Here is a 21,186-nt window from a genome sequence, read left to right on the forward strand (position 1 = left end):
TTAGGAATGTAAGAACCTACAAATCTCAATAGAAGGGACATGCAATCTTTTACATGTATTTTGACAAAGCCTTCAGTTATGCATTAATCGTATGTCCCCGTCTGTATAATAAACCCAGTGGAAACTGACAGTCAGATCCTAGCCTTCTCCACAGCTAAAAAGGCAGGTAATGTTTCACCTGAAGTGAAACAACTTCAGCTGGAAAGACTGAGGAATTCCCACTCCAGATATCCCACCTCAAAAACCTGATGTGAGTTCAAGAGCTCTTAGGCAAATTCTTGAGCATCTGAATAACTCATCAGCTGAATAAGAAAATATGAACACCACCAGTATCACCTCTGGCATGTGGTATTTTGAGAAGTCAGAAGGGTTTAAGATATCCAGAGTACATTTACCAGTTGTGCAGCTGAGGTTGCATGAAGTTTAGGAATTGGTAGGATCCCAGGGCCAGAAAAACAAAGGTATTTCTGTGCCTAATTCCTGGTAAGCCATGTAAACACAAATGAGATTTGTGGGGGAAAAAATGTGATTGTGTAACTTATAAATGGCAAGGGAGTCTCTGGATAAAACATTGCATATCTCTTCATGTGCTCAAATGGCTGAGGTTTTAGATGCGTGCTTGAATAATGGCTGAGGTAGCTGCAGAGGGGATGTTTTTAGTGTTCTAGCTGTCCATGTGCATGCTTTTAGTCTGCTGCAAATGGGAGGAAATATGACTTGGCACTCACACATCTCACCTCAATCATTTCAGTTTGCATTTGCTGAGGGCTGGCAGCAGTTACTGCAGCTCAGCTGATGTGTGGCAGCTGGATTATGGGGCTGAACCTGGGGCCACAGCAGAGTATAAAGTGCATGCATGAATCCTGCATATGCAGCAGGTTCTAGCTGTGACAAAGTCATTACTGACTTGATTTAAAATGAAAGAAACCAAAGCCCCCAAAGGTTTTACATCTTACCTATAATGAGATCATACAGCAGTTGTATTTAATGTAAGACTATTTAAGCCATGGCTCTAAAGCTAAAGTCATCCCCTTTGGGTCACGTATCTGTGTCTGATGTGCTCTAGAAAGAGCAAAACCCTCAGGTTTCATTGCTGTCAGAGCAGTGGCATGTGTATGATCAGCCACCTGTGCTGTTTAGAAAGCCCTTGCTTAAGCACTGGTCCTAGCCCTTTGAGTAATGCCACCTTATCAGTTTTAGTTCCCATGTCATTCTTCCATCCTGTATTAGCATAAAACTGTATGCCACCATGCAAATGGCTTGTAGTAGCCTGTAAAGTTGCTGAAGAAAGGCTCTGATTTTAAACCACTATAGCCATGCTGGTATGAAATCTTGCTTGAATGTGCAACAGGTCAATTTTCTTCAACTGCAACCCTGTATCTTAGGCCTAACATTCACCTTGACTGCTTACACTTTGGTAAAATTTCAGTTTCTTTCTTATGCTTTACATTGCAGTGTCTATATGTAGTTAGCTCAGTGTAGAAATGCACCCTATGTAACAAAAATACAGTCTCAGAATAAACTGAGCTCAGCATATAATTCAGGTTTTATTTTAAAATGGCTATAGCGTTTGCGTTGTATTTTGCATTGTGGATGTATTTGAGTGTGAATGCTCGATGGGTTAGTTCTATCCAGAGTAAGTGGTAGTTAATGAAATCTTTTATTAGTAAAGTTTAGATAATTACCTGGGTAATTGTAGAGACAAATAATTCGGTAATTTGAAATTATTTATTATGTGTATAATGATACTTTACTCTCTTTAAGAGCAGCTTAGCATGTTAATTACAGACACTCAAGGGACTTGCAAAAAGTTATTTTAGTGATCATATGTTATTAATTCTCCAGGGACACTGCTTTTTTGGAACAGCACCTGCAGAGAGATTCAAACATCAAGCCAACATGCAATATTGGTGTAATGGGTTCGTGTGGCGAGGTTTTGGTAGCAGGGGTCTGCAGGGGTGGCTTCCATGAGAAGCTGATAGAAACTTCCCCTGTGTCTGATAAAGCCAATGCCAGCTGGCTCCAAGATGGACCCGCTGCTGGCCAAGGCCGAGCCCATCAGTGATGGTGGTAGCGCCTCTGTGATAACATATTTAAGAAGGGGGGCGGCAGGGGGGAAACCTGCAGAACTGCAGCCAAAGAGAAGAGTGAGAGTATGTGAGAGGAACAACTCTGCAGGCACCAAGGTCAGTGAAGAAGGAGGGGGAGGAGGCGACCCAGGTGCCAGAACAGAGATTCCCCCGCAGCCCGTGGTGAAGACTACTCCATGGTGTTTGTTTTTTTTTTTTTTTTTTTTTTTTCTTTTGTAGTGTTGAGGCCACTTCAGTTCTCTTGACAATGAGACTCCACCTGGAATCAAGGTAGATGCTAAGTGTCTTTCTAGAGTGCTTGTCAGGACATAGTAATCCTGGTATGAAAGTACACCATGTCATTTGATCCTATCTTCCCCTGTGACAGTTCCTGTAAGTTGCTGTTCTTCAGGTTCTCCTGGCTATAGCTACCTACCAAAGATAACAGATCTCTCAATTTTGCAGGTCAATAATGTTAATATGTACCACTGCTTTAGTCTCTGGTACCATCTTTTCTGTTGATACCTCAGTGATGTCTTTTGCAAATGCAGAATACAGCAGTCTTGCAAGCACTTGTTCCCTGAGAGTAATACCATGCATCTAATCCTGGGCTAGGTGTAAGAACATTGTCCCCTGTGAACTATTGCTGTCTGACAAAAGCATCGATCGGTTGGACTGAAGAGGTTTGGTGGTTTTTTTGCTTTTTGGTTTCTTTTGGGTGTTTTTTTGGTGGTTTGTTTTTTGGTTTTGAGTTGTTTTGTTGGTTTTTTTTTTTGACAAATCTGAAAACCTGACTCATTCCTGACGGCTTGCTGGACATGGCACAGTTAGAAGGTTTGTCATCTCTGCAGAACTTGAGTGTACTGGAGCTGTTACAGTCCTTGTTTTGATGTGGTGGTTGAGTACCAACGTCATGCTAGGTAGCTGGGAGCCCCGTGCCACCCCAGGATCTCAGGACTCCCAGATCTTTTCTGTGCGGCTAGGAGTGGGGCTATCTGGGCATTGCTGTTGTAGGCACCTCTGAGACCTCACTGGGGGCTTGGTGGTGAGTTGGTACCAGGCAGGGGGAGATAAGTCTTGAAGCATGTGTGAATTAATACTCTCAGTTGTGGTTCTATTCAATGTAAATGTGAAACTGAATAATACTAAAACAATGATGGTTTCTGTTCATCATCTGTGCAAGCTGTGTTTCAGACAATTCTCCTGAGGAGTTATTTATCAACAGTGGTGTCATGTCATATTCCACATATGTGAACTGTGTAAGTAAGTTTGAATGGAGGCAGAGGAAGGAAAAGGTGCAATCATTTCTTAGTAACAGATATTGAAACTGCAGTACATCAGAAGTTCAGTTGATGAGGTTGCCACCTCAGTCCTGTCATATCTGCAAATCCCACTGATCTCTTTTTAGATGAAGTTATAGGTAGCTCTTAGTTATTTTAGTAGTTTAGATTACCCTATAACCCACCTGACCTTAAATTTGATAGTAGAATTGGTACATTTGAGTTGAGTAGGTATCTTCCTTCTTTTATACACAAATTCTTCTTTGCATTCAGTATATTAGACCTATCATGTAGCTGGCCAGAAGACACCGATGGCCAGAGGCATTCATCCCCCTTGAGAAAATGTGCTTTTTCCCTTGTCATATTATCATAGCATGGGATTGTCTGGTCTCAGGTTTCACTTTGGTGGAAATTCCAGCTCCTCTGGATAAAAATATGCAATTCTGAAAAGTGATGTGTATTTTATAACTTCTAAAAAGTCTAATATGTGTATTTTGCTCTTTACACAATTATAAACAATATTTAGCATAGTGTAGCAAAGATGAGGAGATTCCAGAAAGGGCAGAGAAGGTAGTGACATTAGAAGACGTTTCAAAAGGTGCAGCAAGAAAAATGAAGTCCCATGAAGCAGCAGTATGAGGAATATAACATGTAATTTATTCAGTAAATATGTAGATCACCATTCAGTGGCATTCAAAATGTGCTAAACCAAGAATGAATACTGTACTTACATTATTAGAAAATCTTAGTAAGTTTGTATGTAGTGGTTCATTCAGGATTATTCCAGGCATGTGGATATTTGTCATGATATTACTGCATCTAACACACTGAAGAGATGTATACCTGATTAAGTTAGGACAAACTTTAATTGCTGATAGTTTATCTTTAGAGCAATAAATCAAGGGAGTCTCTCCAGCCAAGCATAAAAATTCAGACACTATAACTTTTGCAATAACAATATTGATCTCTCAAACTGATGCCAAGTGGGAACAGCTATGGAAAAGCAGGAAATACCCAAAGAGATGGAAATTGTGTCAGGTTTCCAAATTCTTTCTTATTGGGATTCCCCAAATCCATTGATTACAGCAGATAAAAGAATGTAGAAACAGATCCTGTGGTATTAATTGGCAGAGCTTGAATTCCTGAATCAAATCCATCAACTTTTAGTTGGTTTGAGAAAGGATCTGCCTAAAACTGAATGAAGAAAGAAGTAAAATACCATTTCTTATGTTTCTCTCAGTACAAGATCTCGCTCATGGGAATATGCTGAGAGCTGCCAACACGGAAGCGAGCAGTGGAGGTTGTCCAGAGGACAACCCGCTCCTAGACTCTCTTTCCCTGTGGCTCAGTCGCTGGTTTTTCCCTGCTGCTGTTGAGAGTTCATGAGGATGCCCTCAGCAGAGGCAACTGGATATAGAGCATTGAAATAAGGAATAAATAAGGAATAAGGGTCTCCATGAATTTATGCGACAGCAGATTACAACATGAAAGGTGAAATTCATTCAAGAGCTGATGTGTAGAAGTAAAGGGAAAAAAATCTTAAAAGTAATTTGGAATGCAAAATAACCAACATCTTCTGAGAGGCTATCCATATTTGCAGCAATGTAGGATTATGCATTTGGGCACCTAACATAATAGCATATTGCATTACTGAGCTGTGTTATTTTTGAATCTCTTAGGCTATAGCAATGCAGGCTGGATTAAAAAAAAAAAGTTTCTTTCAGCCATTTTTCTTCTCAAGGCCTCACTTTGTCTCACATTTTTTACAGTCTCCTCTTCCCTTGCAGTTGCTTTCAAATCAGGGACAACTTGGAGGAGATTGCTGAAAGCAGTAAAAGTACACAGCTAAATAAAAGCTCTAAAAAGAGTGTTGTTTTGGAAAATGTTATTCTCATTGAAAGCCTCTCAGGAAGTAAGATTAGATTTCTTTAAAAAACATTTTTGAATGAAAAAAAATTACCTTTTTCTCTTCTGTTTGGCAAATTACCTTCAGGCAGTCTGCTAAACAGAAAAAGAATTTTCTACTGAAAACTCAGGAGAGGAGTTGCTTGTTGGCCAGTTTACCCATAAAGCTATTAGTTCTTCTGACCTTGGAGAAGAAAACTGGAAATAGATGTAGGGTATCTGACGACCATGTCGGCTTTTAGCACACGGAAACTTGATTTAATTCATATTGTGAAAATTTATATCCAACCACAACTTTCAGCCAAGTGTCTTACTGAGCATGACATGTGCATTAAAATATTTTGAAAAGGGATCAAAGTGACAGGAAGTTGTTCTTCTGATAGGCAGCTGCAGAGTCATTCCTTGTCTGCATTGCATGAGGCACAGTAATGCTCTTAGGGCTCCAAGAGCTATAAAACAAGCTCTTACAGAGCACTTCCTTTGCATCATCCTGATAAGAATTTCTGCTGCGACAACATATTTTTTCCTGGTCATATATATAACCAAATATTTGTGCAGTGAATGTTATTTTTCCCACCGGTCTTGTATTTTTACAGTTGGAGTAGAGAAAAAAGCCAGTGGCTCAGTTGGTTAACACCTTCCGTACTTGTCCATAATGTTTGCTCTTCTGCTATCCATGTTGGAACTTCAGTTGCTGTTTCTTTTTGTAAGACCTTCCCCCCATCACAGGGTAGTGTGACTGTTTTGGTGAATATTACAGTCGAGTCCTAGGAAAAGGTTAATGAAAGCCAAGTAGGTTTGCCATAGCTACACAATCTTGTTCAGCCTCATCTTGAAACTAGTCTTTCTCACACAAGCAGTGCATGGGCGAAGATTTGCAAATGAAGATAGCAGTGTGGACACCCTGGCAAACTCCATCTGTGCTGAACTTGTTCCCACCTGGCTGTGCCCTGCACATGCCCCTGCCACCAACCTCGCGGAACAGAAAAGCGCAAGAAATACACAGGTGGGGACGCAGCTTCTCAACTCTTTGCTCCTCTTTTGCCTACAAGTTGCTGAGAAATCAGAAGGTCTTTATTACTATTGTTCCACAGTCCACTGTGGCTTCTTTGCATCTCACCAACATTATGATGCTGCTCTGCTTTTTGCTATCCGACTAAATTAATCCAGACATTATTCAGCACTATTCTGATATAACTAAAGGTAGAACCTAGGTTCTAGTGTGGCGGGTTTGAGCTAACTACTCTTTCCAAACAAAAGCACCAAATGTCCATGCTTATTTCTTTTGTCTTGTACTCACTGAACAACAGTCTTCTTTGCAAACTTCCCTGGTTCCCAGCTGATCAGCAAATTACCCTGCAGGCACTACTTTAGAGAGCATGTCCTGAGACAGTGGCCTGTGCAGAGGGATGGATTTCCCCTGAGCTTAGCTGCAGAGCTACCTGTGGTTGCAGACAGTGTGGGCTCCCCCTCTTTGGATCAGGGCAGCAATAAGCAACAGTCGTCCAGAGACAAAGTCACAATTAAGGACACTTACGAGGCAAGAGACCCTTGCTTCTTATATAAACTTTTTACGCTAGTAAAAAGGCAGGAACTAAACACCTGAGGTTTATATTCCAGGTTTTTCTCAGCCAAGATTCACCCTGTGCAGTGCAGCAAAGCTGCCATCTGAGGGATCCTTCTCAAGACCTCGGTCAGGAGGAGGAAGCCTGAAGGAGGGACTACGCTGGACAGAGGAGCAAGCTGAGGCCAAGCTTCAGCACCCATCATACCTTAAGCCCTTTTGGCTGTTCAGGTTGCTTCAGGCTCCAAAACCAGTCCTGGTTTAAGATGGTACTCAGGTGGCTTAGTCTGTATCAGCATCCATCTCATGTCTGGCATGGCATGGCACAGCATCTTGCCCCAAGACCTGTGGTCATTGTTCGGGGATGATTACAAACCTGCCTGGTACTAACACACTGATCACAAAGAAGAAAGGCTAATGCATTTTTGAACATGGTGCCAAATGGGAATCAGAGGAAAGGTGGTCTCTTGCTCTCACTCCTGCCCTTAGACAATGCTGTGATGCAGGAATGGTCCACATGTTGTGTGGCAGAGCTTGGGGAGGAGGAAATAAAGCTCTTTCCACATATATGTGAATCATTCTCTTCCCCAGCTCACTGGTGACAATGTCTTTTCATTTTGGTACCTTCCTTCGTGAAGATACCCCAGTAACTCATGAACGGAATAACCCCAGCAGTCAGTTCCTGTGCTCCTAAGCAGCCAGCCTTCCTTGCCTTCACCAAAAAACTCATACCGTTCTGAATCTGTTAGGTTGGAAAAGAGGTAGAGAGGGATACTAGCATGTTTAGGGATTTTGTAATTTCAGGTGGGGAAAAATTTGAAGTAACTGGTGGGGATGGGGAGTTCCCAGCTATGATACAAGGACTGATCCTTCTGAGAGAAGAGAATTGAGTGTGATGAAAGCACTGTGTTGGCTTTCTGCAAAAAATCCCAAAGGTTAAAAATTACTTACCCTAGGAAATATCTGAAAATGGAAGATGTTCTTCCAGAGGAAGCTAGCCATATGGCATTGTTCTTGTAAAAACACCTTAAAAATATTTTAATGAACAGGAATTTTACTTGAAGAAGACTACAGACTTGAACATAGTATTGGTTTGCCCCTCCGCTGCAGAAATGTAGATGAGATTTAAAAGCCACAGTAATTTATGAGCTGTACTTAGAACCCACAAAGAGATATCTGGGATTCAGAATTGTTTCATTCCTGATGTGATTTAGAAGATTAAACTGTCATATTTTAGCACAGATAGATGGCCATCATTGCTATAATTTATCATGTACAATAAATTCTATTATTTAGAAGCTACTTCATATAAAAGTTGAAAATATTTTTTATATAATGCAAAATGAAGTAGATTACTTAAGCCTTATAATTACGTTTTATAGATATATGTTGATTTGTTTCATATGCAGAAGCTATTTACAAAATCCAATATACTGAATGCATACTGCAAAACAATACAGCAATGGAGTGTTTGCTAATGACTTCAATTTAAGGACAGCCTGCCTAATAGCTGAGATAAGATGTTACTAAAACAGTGCACTAATGATTTGAAAATTACTACCAAAATTGTGTTCAGTCTACAACAGGTTGCAGACATAATTGTACTAATAAATACCCAAGTCAGCCCTGATTTTCAAGCTCATGTCATTATTACTAGGAGTTTCAGAAATCAGACGGCACTAAATCATGCTGTTGTGCTCACATGAATAGTCTCTTTGGTGGCACGGCTCATTTGAGGAAAAGAGAGCAAGCACACCCTTGCTAGACAGGAATGCATTAAACATTCATAACTGACTGGTCAAAATTGCTAAACTGTGCATGTTCCTTGAATTCTCTCTTGTGAAATTTGGTCTATATACTATCCTGAATATAAGTTTGTACGTAGATATCTAGAATTTTAAAATGTGGCTAAGATAGGATTCCATTCTTATGTATAACTAACTGTAAAACTTTGTGCATGTACTGTTATCACTACCACTTTTTTATACGTTACTTAGGTGTTTAAAGTGCTCATCTAGGACAAGGGAGACCTGAGTTCAGCTTTCTTCTCTGCCTGCATGACACTAAAGTTAAATATTCCAGCTCCTAAGAAAATGCTCTAAAAAGTACAAGGCATTCCAGAGGGTCAATCATAGCTCCTCATGGAAGGGATCGTGTGTCAGTTTGTCCAATGGCTCAGAGCACCTGTTTGGTGTCTGGTCTCTAATATGGGCTGCTTATGTAGTTTACCTTAAATAGGATGAGAATAAAATACATTAAATACATCTTGGGACAGAAACTGAACCATAATTCATTGTTTTCAGTGAGGCAGCTTCAGCATGGTACCACCCCAGAGGAACCTTCAATTTGGCAATTAGCCTATGAGAAGAGGGCTGTGTCTTTGTGCCCTCTGATGAGGTATGAGCATGAGATCGGGTTCGAGCTGGATTGTCTTAGCAATACTGAGATATTTCTGGGAGTTGCCTGAGGTAAAATTGCACAATCCCAAAGCAGATGTTTGGGTAGCTAGAGTACTATTTCATAGCTGGATCAACAGTGTATAAAACATAATTTGGGCTTTATGCATGAAAATCTCTGTGGTTTGTGGCCCAAAGCTTTTTCACAATCACCTGTTTCAGTGCTGATAAAATTTCAGCCTGTGCTCTTAAAAAAAAAAAGCTGGGGTTCTGGCACAGTGAATTTTTTTTCATTCAGAAACAGAATGAAAACCTGTGCACAGCTACTTGTAAGGTGCAACACTTAAAAGTGTTAGTCTAAAACTGAAGATGTGAAAAACAGTTTGTCCTCCAGTTTTCCAACAAGGCAGGGATTGTGTTCCTTCTGCTCCCCACTGCAAGATGAGGCAGCGAACCAGCTAACCTATGGCTGTGTCAACCCCCTTGCTGAACAGTGGTGGCTGAGGCTGCCTCCTAAGGTGCTTGATTTGGATAAGCGCTTTACGAGCTTGCAGTCAGTGGTGTGTGCTGGTGTGGCCTCGGAGGTGAGCTGGGAGGATGCCAAGGCAGGCAGATGTGGCTTTAGAGGCGCAGGTAAAGGGGCAGCACCATGGTTACCTGCCTTGGCAGTGCAAATTCCCTACTACTGACCAGAGGAGAGTTAAGAGGCTCCTGGCAGACTCAGAGCCGTGCAGCTGCAAGCTGTGAGGAGCAGTGGTAAAAGGCTGTATTCAGCTGTAGGTCAGGGAGAGAAAAGCAAGGCTAAGCAAGGAACATGGGAGGCTTAATTCACTTGGCTGCTTCCCTTCCCATTGCAGCTGTTCTACTTCAGGTTATTTACCAGGCCTGAATTCTTTCTTTATTCATCATCGTTGACTGTAGTTAGCTTGCTTTGGGGTTGAAAGGAGTTAAGAGTCAATTATGTGTCTGGGAGCTTCTGAATGTCTTAAGTGTGGTAGATGGCTGCAACCCCTACTGCTCACATCTAATGAGGTAAGGCAGACAGCTGCTAGCCTCCGGTCCAGCATGGGCCCACGGAAATGCTCCAAACAGCCAAACAAAAGCAAATGGGAAGGGAGGGAACCATGTCTGTAGGGGTTTGCAGGGCATCTGCAGCTACAGCACTGTTTGCTCTGCCTCTCTGCTTGCTCTTGAACTGCCCCTGTGCTCTCAGGGCAGGGGTGCTGCTGTATGCCACGTGTTCAGTAGTGCCTAATGCAGGTGGACTATCTTCAGGTGCTTCAAGGTATTGGGAAGGTAAGTGTAATGAACAATGAGTGAAATGCTGGGCTGCAGTGATGGTACCATGTCAGAGCTCCAGTTGGTGCTCATGGTGTCTGGCATTGTTTGCTACCTGCTTGTTTTCTAGGTTATATCTTGCCTCTGATCACGAGTGCTTGTGCTAATGCAACGGTGGTTTACTGACATATACTTTACAGCATCGTTTACTTCACCTCTGCTTCTAGTCCGCAATCTGTTGGATTTAGCCTAGAGAGTTCACTTTGCTGTTCACCTCCGCTGACTCTTCTGCCTTGTATCTTAGTTAATTATCTGTAGACAAAGCCACACTTGATGCCTTATCAACTAGAAAGACTGAATTAATCAGCTTTGTTAGGCAAAGGTTATAGCAAGGGGGTGACCATCCTATCCATCTGTTCACTCATCTCCTGAAGAGTAACCATAACAGAACTCTTAAAAATCCTATTAATGGATTATAGGTCAATAGCATAGACACTCCGATAGCACTGCAAGGAACTATGGACAAAATGTCTGGGATTAATGGATTTTCTGAAGACTTTTATAAGGTCTTTTATAGATGTTTCCCTCTCAAATGCTAATATGTTCTGCAAGTAGAAAGAAAATGGCTTTTTACCACTGTATTCCCTTGATGTGGCTAGGCAAAGCAGGGAGGTACCTTAAACTATGTAAAATGCATTGACTTGATCAATTCATATGTAAAGTTCAAGGAGAAAACTTTGGCCTTTTGCCTTCAGAAGTAATCATCCAAGTCAGAGAATTATCTCATCTTGACGCATGAGAAGTCTCATCCATTGAAATCCAAAAATTCACCCAATTTACTACTGGTGATCAAATTGGCAAAATGTACTAGGGAAGCATGAGACAATTCACTGTGCAGCATACCTTGCTGAGACGAATCCAATCTCCCTCAAATTCTGTCTTTCAGAAAAGTGTTATACAAGTAGGCTAAGAAATTCTGTCAACTTCTTTATCTAATTACAGAAACTTTCTTTCATTTGGAGGTGTATTGTAACCTATTCAAATGTTAGGGCTCTAAATACTGTGTTTGTGCTTAGTTTGCAGTAAGTACGGCTGTGTGACAGGGTGACCATTTATCTCTGTTCTTTTTTGCCTTGACAACTAGACTTGACATCTTGAATTGCTGCAGCATACGCTCACATCCAGAATAGGGCACAAAGGATGCAGAACTGTTTATCGAATCTTTTGTCCCTTATGTCCATTAATGTGTAACATTGAAGAAAACTAAATGATTAAGTATGGGAAATTGAATATTTATGCCATTGCTGGGAATTTGCTGCTATTATCTCCAGTGCTAAAATATCATTTAAGTTTTGCACCTTTCCCTGTTATTGTTCCACAAGAAGGAAGGGATCTGCAAGGTCTGAGGATAACTGGGACTTGGTCCCAAATAAATACACAATCCACATCTTTTCTGGAAGAATCAGTAATTACAGGTGTTTAAATTATAATACTTATGCACCGGAAATAATAATGTGGGGTTTTTTTCTCTAGATTTTTTTTTTTCTTTTGGGGAGTATGAAGATTTCTGATTATAAGCAGAGAAAATTTGGCTGTTCAGCAGGTCTGCTAGTTTCCTGAGCTCTCTTTGCACTTCTTCCAGGCTCACAGAAAAGGATCCGGTATCGTGTCATGCTCTTCAGTCTCTCAGAGTTCAAGTCTGGGCTCTTACAGAGAAATTTTCCCTTGTTCTTGCTGAGGAATATCCCAGAGAAAGGTGATGCTAAGATCCCCTCCTCTCACAGGGCTTGGGCTCTACAAGGAGCTAGTCTGCCCATGTTGCTGAGGTTTCTTCCCTTACCCGCAGGAAAAAAAGAAAACAAGAGTTTACACAACAACCCTCTCCCCATCCCTCAAAAGCAGAGAGTTCAAGAGCTCCTCTTCCTCACCCTTCCTAAACCAAGGCTGGGCTAGTGGAGAGCCCTGAAGGGAGAGCATCAGAGAGCTGATTTTTTTTATTTTCAGGAGCAATCCTGAAAGAAGTCAGCAAGCGAAGCAGGCTGAGAAAGTGGAGATGCCTGCCTGAAGTGACAAAGGTCTTTCTCAATAACAGCAGCGGTTCCAGCAAAACCAGGGCAGCGAACGTCTCTCAGCACCACGCTCCTGGGGTGATTCTGGAGGTGTCTGACCCAGGAACTGACCAGGACTGCTGAGATTTATCTTTGAGGTGTGAAAAGCTCTCAGCATGAGCTCATCAGGCTGCTTGTCAGGCAGGGTTCAAACAAGGAGCTGTACAGTGCTGGCAGGTTGTGCTTACTTATCACCCTAGCTTAAATGACTGCCCAGCCAGATAGACACTTAATTCTCTTCATGTCACACATTACTTACTTAAAAAAAAACAAAATCACTTGCGAACATTTGGACATCTTTATGAAGGTCAAGATTTGCACATGAATTGTCTCTGAATATCACAAATTCTTTCCTGCCTTCTCATTTCTGGGAAAGCAGATGTAAATCCTAAAGGATGAACAATACAGGTATTGTCTGAACGGTTCTGCGTAAATCTTCCTTGACCAATTCTCTAAAAAATTGTGTCAGCAAGTTGTTTTGTTTTGTCAAGGTTTGGGTTTTGTTTTTTTTTTTTGCTTTTATTCTGAACCCACTGATCTGAACTGATGTTTCTTTTTTTGCTGCTTTCACATCTTTGCTGTTGTCTGTCACACATTTCATCTGGAAGTGTATGAGTAACAGTTTGGCTAGAGAGTAGGACAAAAAGAGAAACCTGCTTGTAAAGAAAGATATTTGACACAGTAACAGTTCAGGCCAAATCCCTTCCACAAACAGTCCTGCTGCAGTCAGCCTGACTAGTTGTGTGAATAAGGCAAACAGGATTTGGCTCTTGCTGCAATCCCAGCCACCTTTTATCATTGGAAAGAGAGAAAAACACCATAAAATTAAATAGGTATCATCCTCCCCGCATTCCTAGTGTAACTATTTTAACTGAAATGCCTCATAAACAGATAAAGGCACTCCTGAGCTTTGGGATGATCATTTTTTAAATGACCATTTAGGGCTGGATTATGGTTTTACATTTTCACCTTGGAGCTTTTAAGAGCTGTTTGGGACATTAAGCGCTAACCTATCAAAGCCTAAACTGAAAGGCAATGTTGCTTGTGGTCATACAGCCCAGCGAAATAATATAGTTTTGCTGCTGTTAATAGGCAAATACTTTCATTTGTGGAAGGAAAATGGTGATTCAAGAATGTTTGATGCCCCTAAAACGCTCACAGCAGCTGGATATTTTACGTTGGTTTCTATAATATTCTTATGATAACATTCCTATCCCGCAGGGGTCTGCTTGAATATCAGAGCACTCATCTTTTTTAAGTTTTGCATAATGTGAGGTATTAAAATTAAGGCTGGTGTTTACTGTTCAGTTCTTACACACATATTCCACATTCACAGCTAGATATTATTTCCCTTGGAGATGCTTTCTGTCCCTGCCAGTTACTGAATGCAATCAGATAGCTTTGCATGGGCCAGCATACCAATTAAGTACCACGCCTGGGATGTGCGCTGTTTCCTCCATCAGAAGCTCAATGGTTTATCGGCAAGTGAGCCGTGTATATTGATAAGGAGAAAGCCTGACTCCACAATGGAGGCAGAATCTATTTCTTGAAAATGCTTTCAGCAGGCGGTTCGAGGAGGGAAGGGGAAAGGGGGCAGGCGACACTTAAAATGGCTAGAAAAATGAAACAGGAGGAAAGATTAATGGAAGCGGGATCAGAAAAATATTCAATTAGAACTTACAGGCCTGGTCACATTACTCTGTGTTACTGTACATCTTGTCGTTATCCAAATCTGTTGCTAAACTGTTGGCATTTGTCTTCATTATGTGGTAAAATGGTATAATGAATAGGTTACAAATATGATGGAGGAAATGCCCTGGAATTATCACAATGCCTGAGAATGAAAAATGCCTTAATTTAAATTATTGGTGTGCGGCATCTGCCAAGTGCACAGACAGATGTGAAGAGTGGAACGTGATTTTGTTCTGATGCTGCCTTCAAAGTTTCTGTTCCACTTCAAAGGGGTTTTCAGGCTGAATCCTTCCCTGAAAGCCAATGTCAGGGATGTGATACAACAGAGAGCAGTATTTGACATATTTCTTAGCTGCAAGGAACTGCGCAGCCTGATATCTTAGGTCCAGTTTTGGAGCCTTCTGCAAGCAGCACTCCCCCACATTTAAGGTGGAGAGTTGGTTAGTGTATAGATTATGACTTTTAACAATGAAATGAAATATGAGGTGGGAAAAAAGGTACTATCTCAGCCTAATTAATTAGACATAATTTAGTCTTCAGAAATTGCACTGATCCATACATTACCTTTCAAGCTCAATTTTACATTTGACTGATTATTATCTTCTAGAAAGACATTTTCAGGGTATTTAAACCTAACATTTGTCCTACTTTAAAACTGTCAGAGTCTGAAAATCGGTACCACTACATAATAAAGAATTTTATATTAGTATCCAGATATGAATGAATATTTTACTAAAAGTTCAAATAAAATCTTAAATAATGTTAAAGTACTGTTTCAGTAGCCCAATCTAGAGGATAGCCCTCCCCTTCCTAGATGTTTATTAACTTTAATAGAGCTTCCTAAGTACTGCAAGGACTGCCCACCCAATCTGAAGCCCAAGCTTCCAAACTCATTAGAAAGTATGTGCCCTAAAAATAATGTGTACCTTGTAGAAAGAGAATGAGAAGTCACACGGTCATCCAGTGAAGATGCAAACCTAGAGCTGGAGGAAGTCTGTCAGCTTAGTCCTCTGCTAGAGATTCTTTGTGTGTTCTTCAGCAGGTCTTGATAGGTGCTTGGGCTTCATTTCTCCATCTGAAAAATGGGCATAAGGAGGGATGGAAGAAGGAAGGCTGAAAGGGATAACCTAGCAGGAAGTGCTCTGACTAAGCTGAAGTTTGTGGAACAGTCAACAGTTAGAGCAGTGGGTTTCATGGAAGCAACCTATTAAATTTTTTCCTTCAGTTTTTGAAGACTGTCACTGCTGCAGTTCATGGCACTGCACGCAGACAGTGTAATACACGAGAAGATGTTTTCTACCTCATTTGTGAAAAGTGAAGCACTCCGATGGAGGTTTGTACAGATGTTCTTACTAACTTCTTTATCTTGTGTTGATAGCTTTATCTTGATTTACATGTGTTACTTTGACATCAGATCAAATACTTGGATGAGATTTCACTTCTATATGAGCATCATTTTATATTGCGTTAGATTTAATGATAAACTATCTTTGCTTCACTGTGAATGGTAGCTATATTTTATATGCATAATATGCTGAAGCTAATAGGATAGTATTTATCATTCAGAGGATAATTCTAGTTTTAAACTTCATAAATGCTGTTAGATTCTTCATGGTAATGTTTCACTGTTAAATTGCACATTTAGAACCAGATGGCTCAGAAAATTGATAAGATGATACCAAATCTCTCACCTCTCAGTCATTGTTGGGTTGAATCCAGCCCTGGTTCAGAGTAACCAAAAGTTGCTACTGTCTGACAGCTGTTTTGTGGCTTAGATGTTTCCAAGTGGACAGGTGTCCACAACAGAAAAAAAAAATTAAAAAATCACCTGCACAAATAGAGGGTTGCAGCAGAGGAGAGTTTATGGGCACTGAAAACAGAGTAACTTCTCTGATGGCTGGATACATGTGTTGCAAAATGGAGTCTACACCTCTTTCTGGAGATGCCCCAAATGTCTAAATTCTGCTGCACCACTTCGGTGCATCAGTGCCTGTCAGTAAGCTCATGTAACTTCTTTCATGAGTTATAAATTCACCTAAATGTGCATAAGATGAAATGCTATAATGTTTTCCTTCTGTTTGAAATAAAGCTCTGATCTTTACAGCTTACAAGCTAGCTCCGTGACGAACAAACAGTTCATTACAGAACCTGTGTAACAGCAACAGTGCAGACATATATTTATAATGATAGGGGGATGCCAGGACTAAAGAAGCAAGATGATCTCCGTGTTTTTTTACTCATTATTTCTTAGCATAGAGTGACTGGTACAAAAGGGAAAGAATAGTCCCCAATCTGCAGATAGGACCAGAGGGGACAATCTATCTTTGATAGGAATTAGATGTATATTTACAAGAAGGATGCATGGTATGAGATCTAAAACAGTGATTCTGACTACTTATCATTAATGCCAGGGGGAAACTTGATGCAGTGATTCATGTGGTAGCCTGAAACATGGGAGGATCATGTCCTTTTGCTGCTTTTGCCCAGAGAGTCTTTTTGTGTGTCTTTGAACTAGTCCCTGTGTTTTAGTTTCCTTAATGTAGGAGAGGGAGGATATCACTCCTGTTCCTAGACGCGGCAGCTTGAGTTAAGTTTATTCAGGTCTGCGTGTGAGTGCCTCGCAGTGACAGCCCCAGTAAGAGCTCTGGCTCAACAGACAGAACTCCTGTTAGACCTCTTAGGAAAGAAAACAGGTAGCCTGGCTGCATTTGCTTTACACTAGTATTTTTATTTCTTTTCTTTCTCACACATCCGTGTTCATCCTGCACAGCATGGCGATGCTATTCCCAACCTGCAGGCGCAACCAGCTGTGAATGCCGCATGCTACACTGACAGGTTTGGCCAGAAAAGCCCCAGCTTGAGCTGGGGCTGTGAGTCTCCTCTAGGGAGGAGCTAGGAGCAGGTATGTGTCCCTTAGTGCCTGGTGTTGCCCCTCTGCCATCTGGAGCCCGAGGCACGCAGCTGCCTGGCATAGCCAGCAGACAAACTGCCACTGCTGAGACGAGGATGGGTGCAGGCAACAGCGGCCTGATCTGCAAGTTCAACACGGTGCTCTCTCTCAGAGGGAAAGCATGACTTTTGTACTGGGCACTACCAGTAGAGTGCATATCAAAGTGGTAAATGTGGCATGAAGGAAAAAGTTGCACTCTTCCCAGCCATTTGAGAATAATTATATACCAATTAATTGAGGAAAATGGCATCTGATGCTGTCAGTGTTCTGAAGTGTCACATATTAGACCCCAAAAAGTAAATGAGACACATATTCATTTTAATTAAAATGTTATCAAGAGGTGCTGTTGACCAAGAAGCCCATTAACAATAATCTGCTTTAGTAACAAGTGAGCAAGTCAATTTATTGAACTGAACTAAAAAGCAAACCCAGTAACAACTGCCCACTGAGCAAGTATTTGATCTTTCAGCTTTCTCTGATTAACAGAGGGAGGCGTTCCTTGAATATTACAGACTTTTGTCTTCTTCCTCACTGCCTTGTGGTAACTTGTAGAAACTGTCTCCATGGTGCAATCAGCATTTGCTCATCAAACTTAAAAGGGAGCTTTGCTAGCAGATCCAACTTGAAAGAAAACATTTATAGAGAAATCAGTTGCCAGGTACCATTATTTTCTTGTGTGCCTCAGCTGTTAAAATCTTTGTACAGAATGGACTGTTTTCCTTGGAGATCTGGCTATTTTACACATAGAGGCTAGTGCACAAGATTTGGGGGTTGCAATAGAGGCTGCTTACAATGAAAAATGACATGGTTGCACAAATATACCTTTTAAAGTTAAATTCATTAAATTGACTTTTTTTTTTTTTGACTGATTACTGTGTGCTAAGGAGCATTAAACTGGCCATAGATTTCCTGAGAAGTATTCTGCCTTTATAGGAGGTCTCAATATGGGCATAAAGCTGGCAATGACAGCATAGTTACTGCTTGTCCCAGGAGCACTGGGAGGCTTGATGTGCTATGCTTTGATCTGCTGTCAGCATCAGAAAGCAAAACAGCCCTGCTACGGCCCTAACCTCTGCCCTGGCCATTTTGGGGACCCACACCTGACTGGTGCCTGTAGCCTCTCTTTGCTGTGCCTGTACAATGGTGCCGATGGTCATTTAGTCCAAGAAAATTTACAAAAATCCCTTCTCACCTCCCTTTTGCTATTGGTTGGTGAAAAAGGCCAAACCTTTTGCTATGTGGGCAATAGATATGGAAATGTCCCGTCATTCCAGAAACTGATATTATTTCAGAATAAATTCAAATGGTATCACATAAATAAAACAAAGTGGACTTATTCCCATACGTCCAAATGACAGTACCAATGACAGTGGGTTAGTTCTCTTTTCACAGGAAGGAGTTCAAAGCTTTGGATTCTTCCTGAATCCACCAGCAAGATACATTGGTTTTCTTGGATGTGGGATAGCATAGCAGGTCCAGAAGCCCTCCAGATGTCTTTCTAAAAGCTCTCTTTTAACAGTTGTGATCCAAGAAGAAGGAATTTTTATAATGATTCTGCCAGCTTCTGTCTGACAGAACATTTTAGGTGGGAAAATTAATCCTGTCAAAAAGGCACTGATGCCTTTTAAGTCCTACTGTGGACAATAGACACATCTGTCACTTACTGTTCAGGGGGCATGCCACGTTGAGCAAAACTGAAAGTCAATGAGATTTAGTGTACTTCAGTCATTTTTTAAACAATATCCAGCAACTGCTGGTCCAGAAGTTCACCCATGAGTGTATTTAGGGTAGGAAGAATAGCAGCTGCTACTGAAAGGGAAAAGATTGATGCTAAAACTGCTTTTTAGGTTTCTTAATTTTTCACATTAAGTTGGTCAACATTATTTTTAGTAATCTAGACATTTATGAAGATAAACTTCATTATATGTATATCATCTACTCCGCAAATAGTATCTGAAGGATTCTTCTGACATTTTATTGTGAAACGTTTTTGAAGATTTGGCAGGAAATAAAGAAGTGAAAAACTAAAGGAATGACTACAAAGAAATTTAAAATAACTTCTAAAAAATGAACTTCAGCACAAAATTTTCTTAGCTTTTGACAATTTAAAAGTAATTGTATTGGTACTAGAACATTTGCAATTATTTCCAGTAGGGGTATGGAAGTGAGTAGATAGTGGAACTCTTGAAAGAATTAATATAATGTAATCCCATTATGTCTGGTCTGCAGTCCATCAACAGGGAAGATTCTTTGCTCTGCAAGACTATTCTCCTAGCTAAGTGTAAATGTATCTTCAAACGTTAAATGCTATGATAAAATAGCATCTAGAAATCTATGTTACTTTCTCCACGCACTCTCTTATTTTGTCAGACCCTGGTGACTTTTCACTTGTATGCACTGAAGTCTTTTGAAGGTCTTTTAAAAAATGATATGTTTTAGTGGTTTGTCAGCTGATGTGTTTCATTTAGTTTTGGAATTTGTGATTCTTGGTGTCGCTTTCCATGGATATCCTGATTCAATCCAGTGACCAGTTCATTTCCCACATACATGCATTTTAGTTTTAGGACTAATGGGCAGTTTCTCGCAGAGGCTGCTAGAAGGACAGCAGCCCAGCGGGCTGTCAGCTCTTCTTCAGCTTATGGGGATGAGGACCCAGCCCAGAGCTAAACCCCTTTAGCTTCACCAGAATAAGCAATAAACATGAGCACCCAGCAGTCCTGTGACAGGCTGATCTCTGGTGCAGTGATGCCTCCTTACCCAGCCTACATGGTGATAAGTGGAAGAGTGAGAGAATTTGACTTACAGCCTGTGGTCCCAGTGGTCACTCCAGGCACAGGACAGGAGTTGGTTTGAACATGTTGCAGATGGTGTTTTCCTCCTACCTTCAAGAAAGAATTGCCTGCTTAAGCCTGCCTGGTTATCATTTGGAAATGATAAGCAGAAGTAAAACTCACTGGGGATCCAGACCATTTATTTAATTTTTCTGGATTTTTGTGTGATGGCTCAGCTAGCATTTAGCAAAAACTCGTAGGTATTAATTAAGCCTGTTGCTGATAATGGCTGGCAACAAGTTATATAAACCCTGCAAAATATACTGGGCATGAGAGAAGTTACAGCCTATGATAGATTTAGCATCTAAGGGCTAGATTTTTAAATCTTAGTCATTACTTAGTATTGCAAGAGTAGGGAACTTGGGTGGCTCAGCCAGTCATTCAGGATGTAAGTGCTATTGATGGTAAGCACACAAATAGACTTCAAGGTCTAGGCAAGGGTTCTGCCTTTAGAGGATCTTCTATTCCTTTCTATTCGTAGCATAATATAATTTTAATAACATGAATCAGTGTGTTTGGACTTTGTAGGAATTGTTTTTTTCTTAAAACATAAAATAATGATAAGCCATCCTAATTAAATAGCAGGGCTATAGTCAAATGTTGTTTTCTGCCAAGAATCTCTTTAAGAGGAATGCACCTCTGGATTTTTTTTTTAATAGATGAGAAAGCAAACTTCAGAGGATAAACGGCCTTCAAAATTGTCTTTTCTCAGTGAAGCCCTTAAGTGTGCATGGAGGGTGAGATGACACCATTGAGAATAAGGACTAACAATAATCAGACACTGGAAGGACTTTGAAGATGGTCGCTCTTGTCCCATGCTTCCAGGTACAGCATTGCTGTGCTAGCAATGCAATTCTCCATCTCAGTCCTGAGCACTGATTACAGTAATGTGGCTGTGGACATGCACCTGTTTGCACTGCAGCAGCATGTGGCCTGGTCACATGAAATGTTTTTTGTGTAACTCATACAGGTGACCAGGCATGGAAAAATATAAAAACATTCTTTTCATAGCTTTTTTTTTAAAAAAAAAAGCATGAAAAATTTAGGGTCTCAGCAAGGAGAGGTAATCAGTATGTGTTCATTGGAGCCAGGTGTAGCTTTCCAGATTCTCTC

This window comes from Nipponia nippon, unplaced genomic scaffold, assembly GCF_047370975.1.
Source record: "Nipponia nippon isolate SJK-2023a ecotype South Korea unplaced genomic scaffold, ASM4737097v1 scaffold_3, whole genome shotgun sequence".
Lineage (NCBI taxonomy): Eukaryota > Metazoa > Chordata > Aves > Pelecaniformes > Threskiornithidae > Nipponia > Nipponia nippon.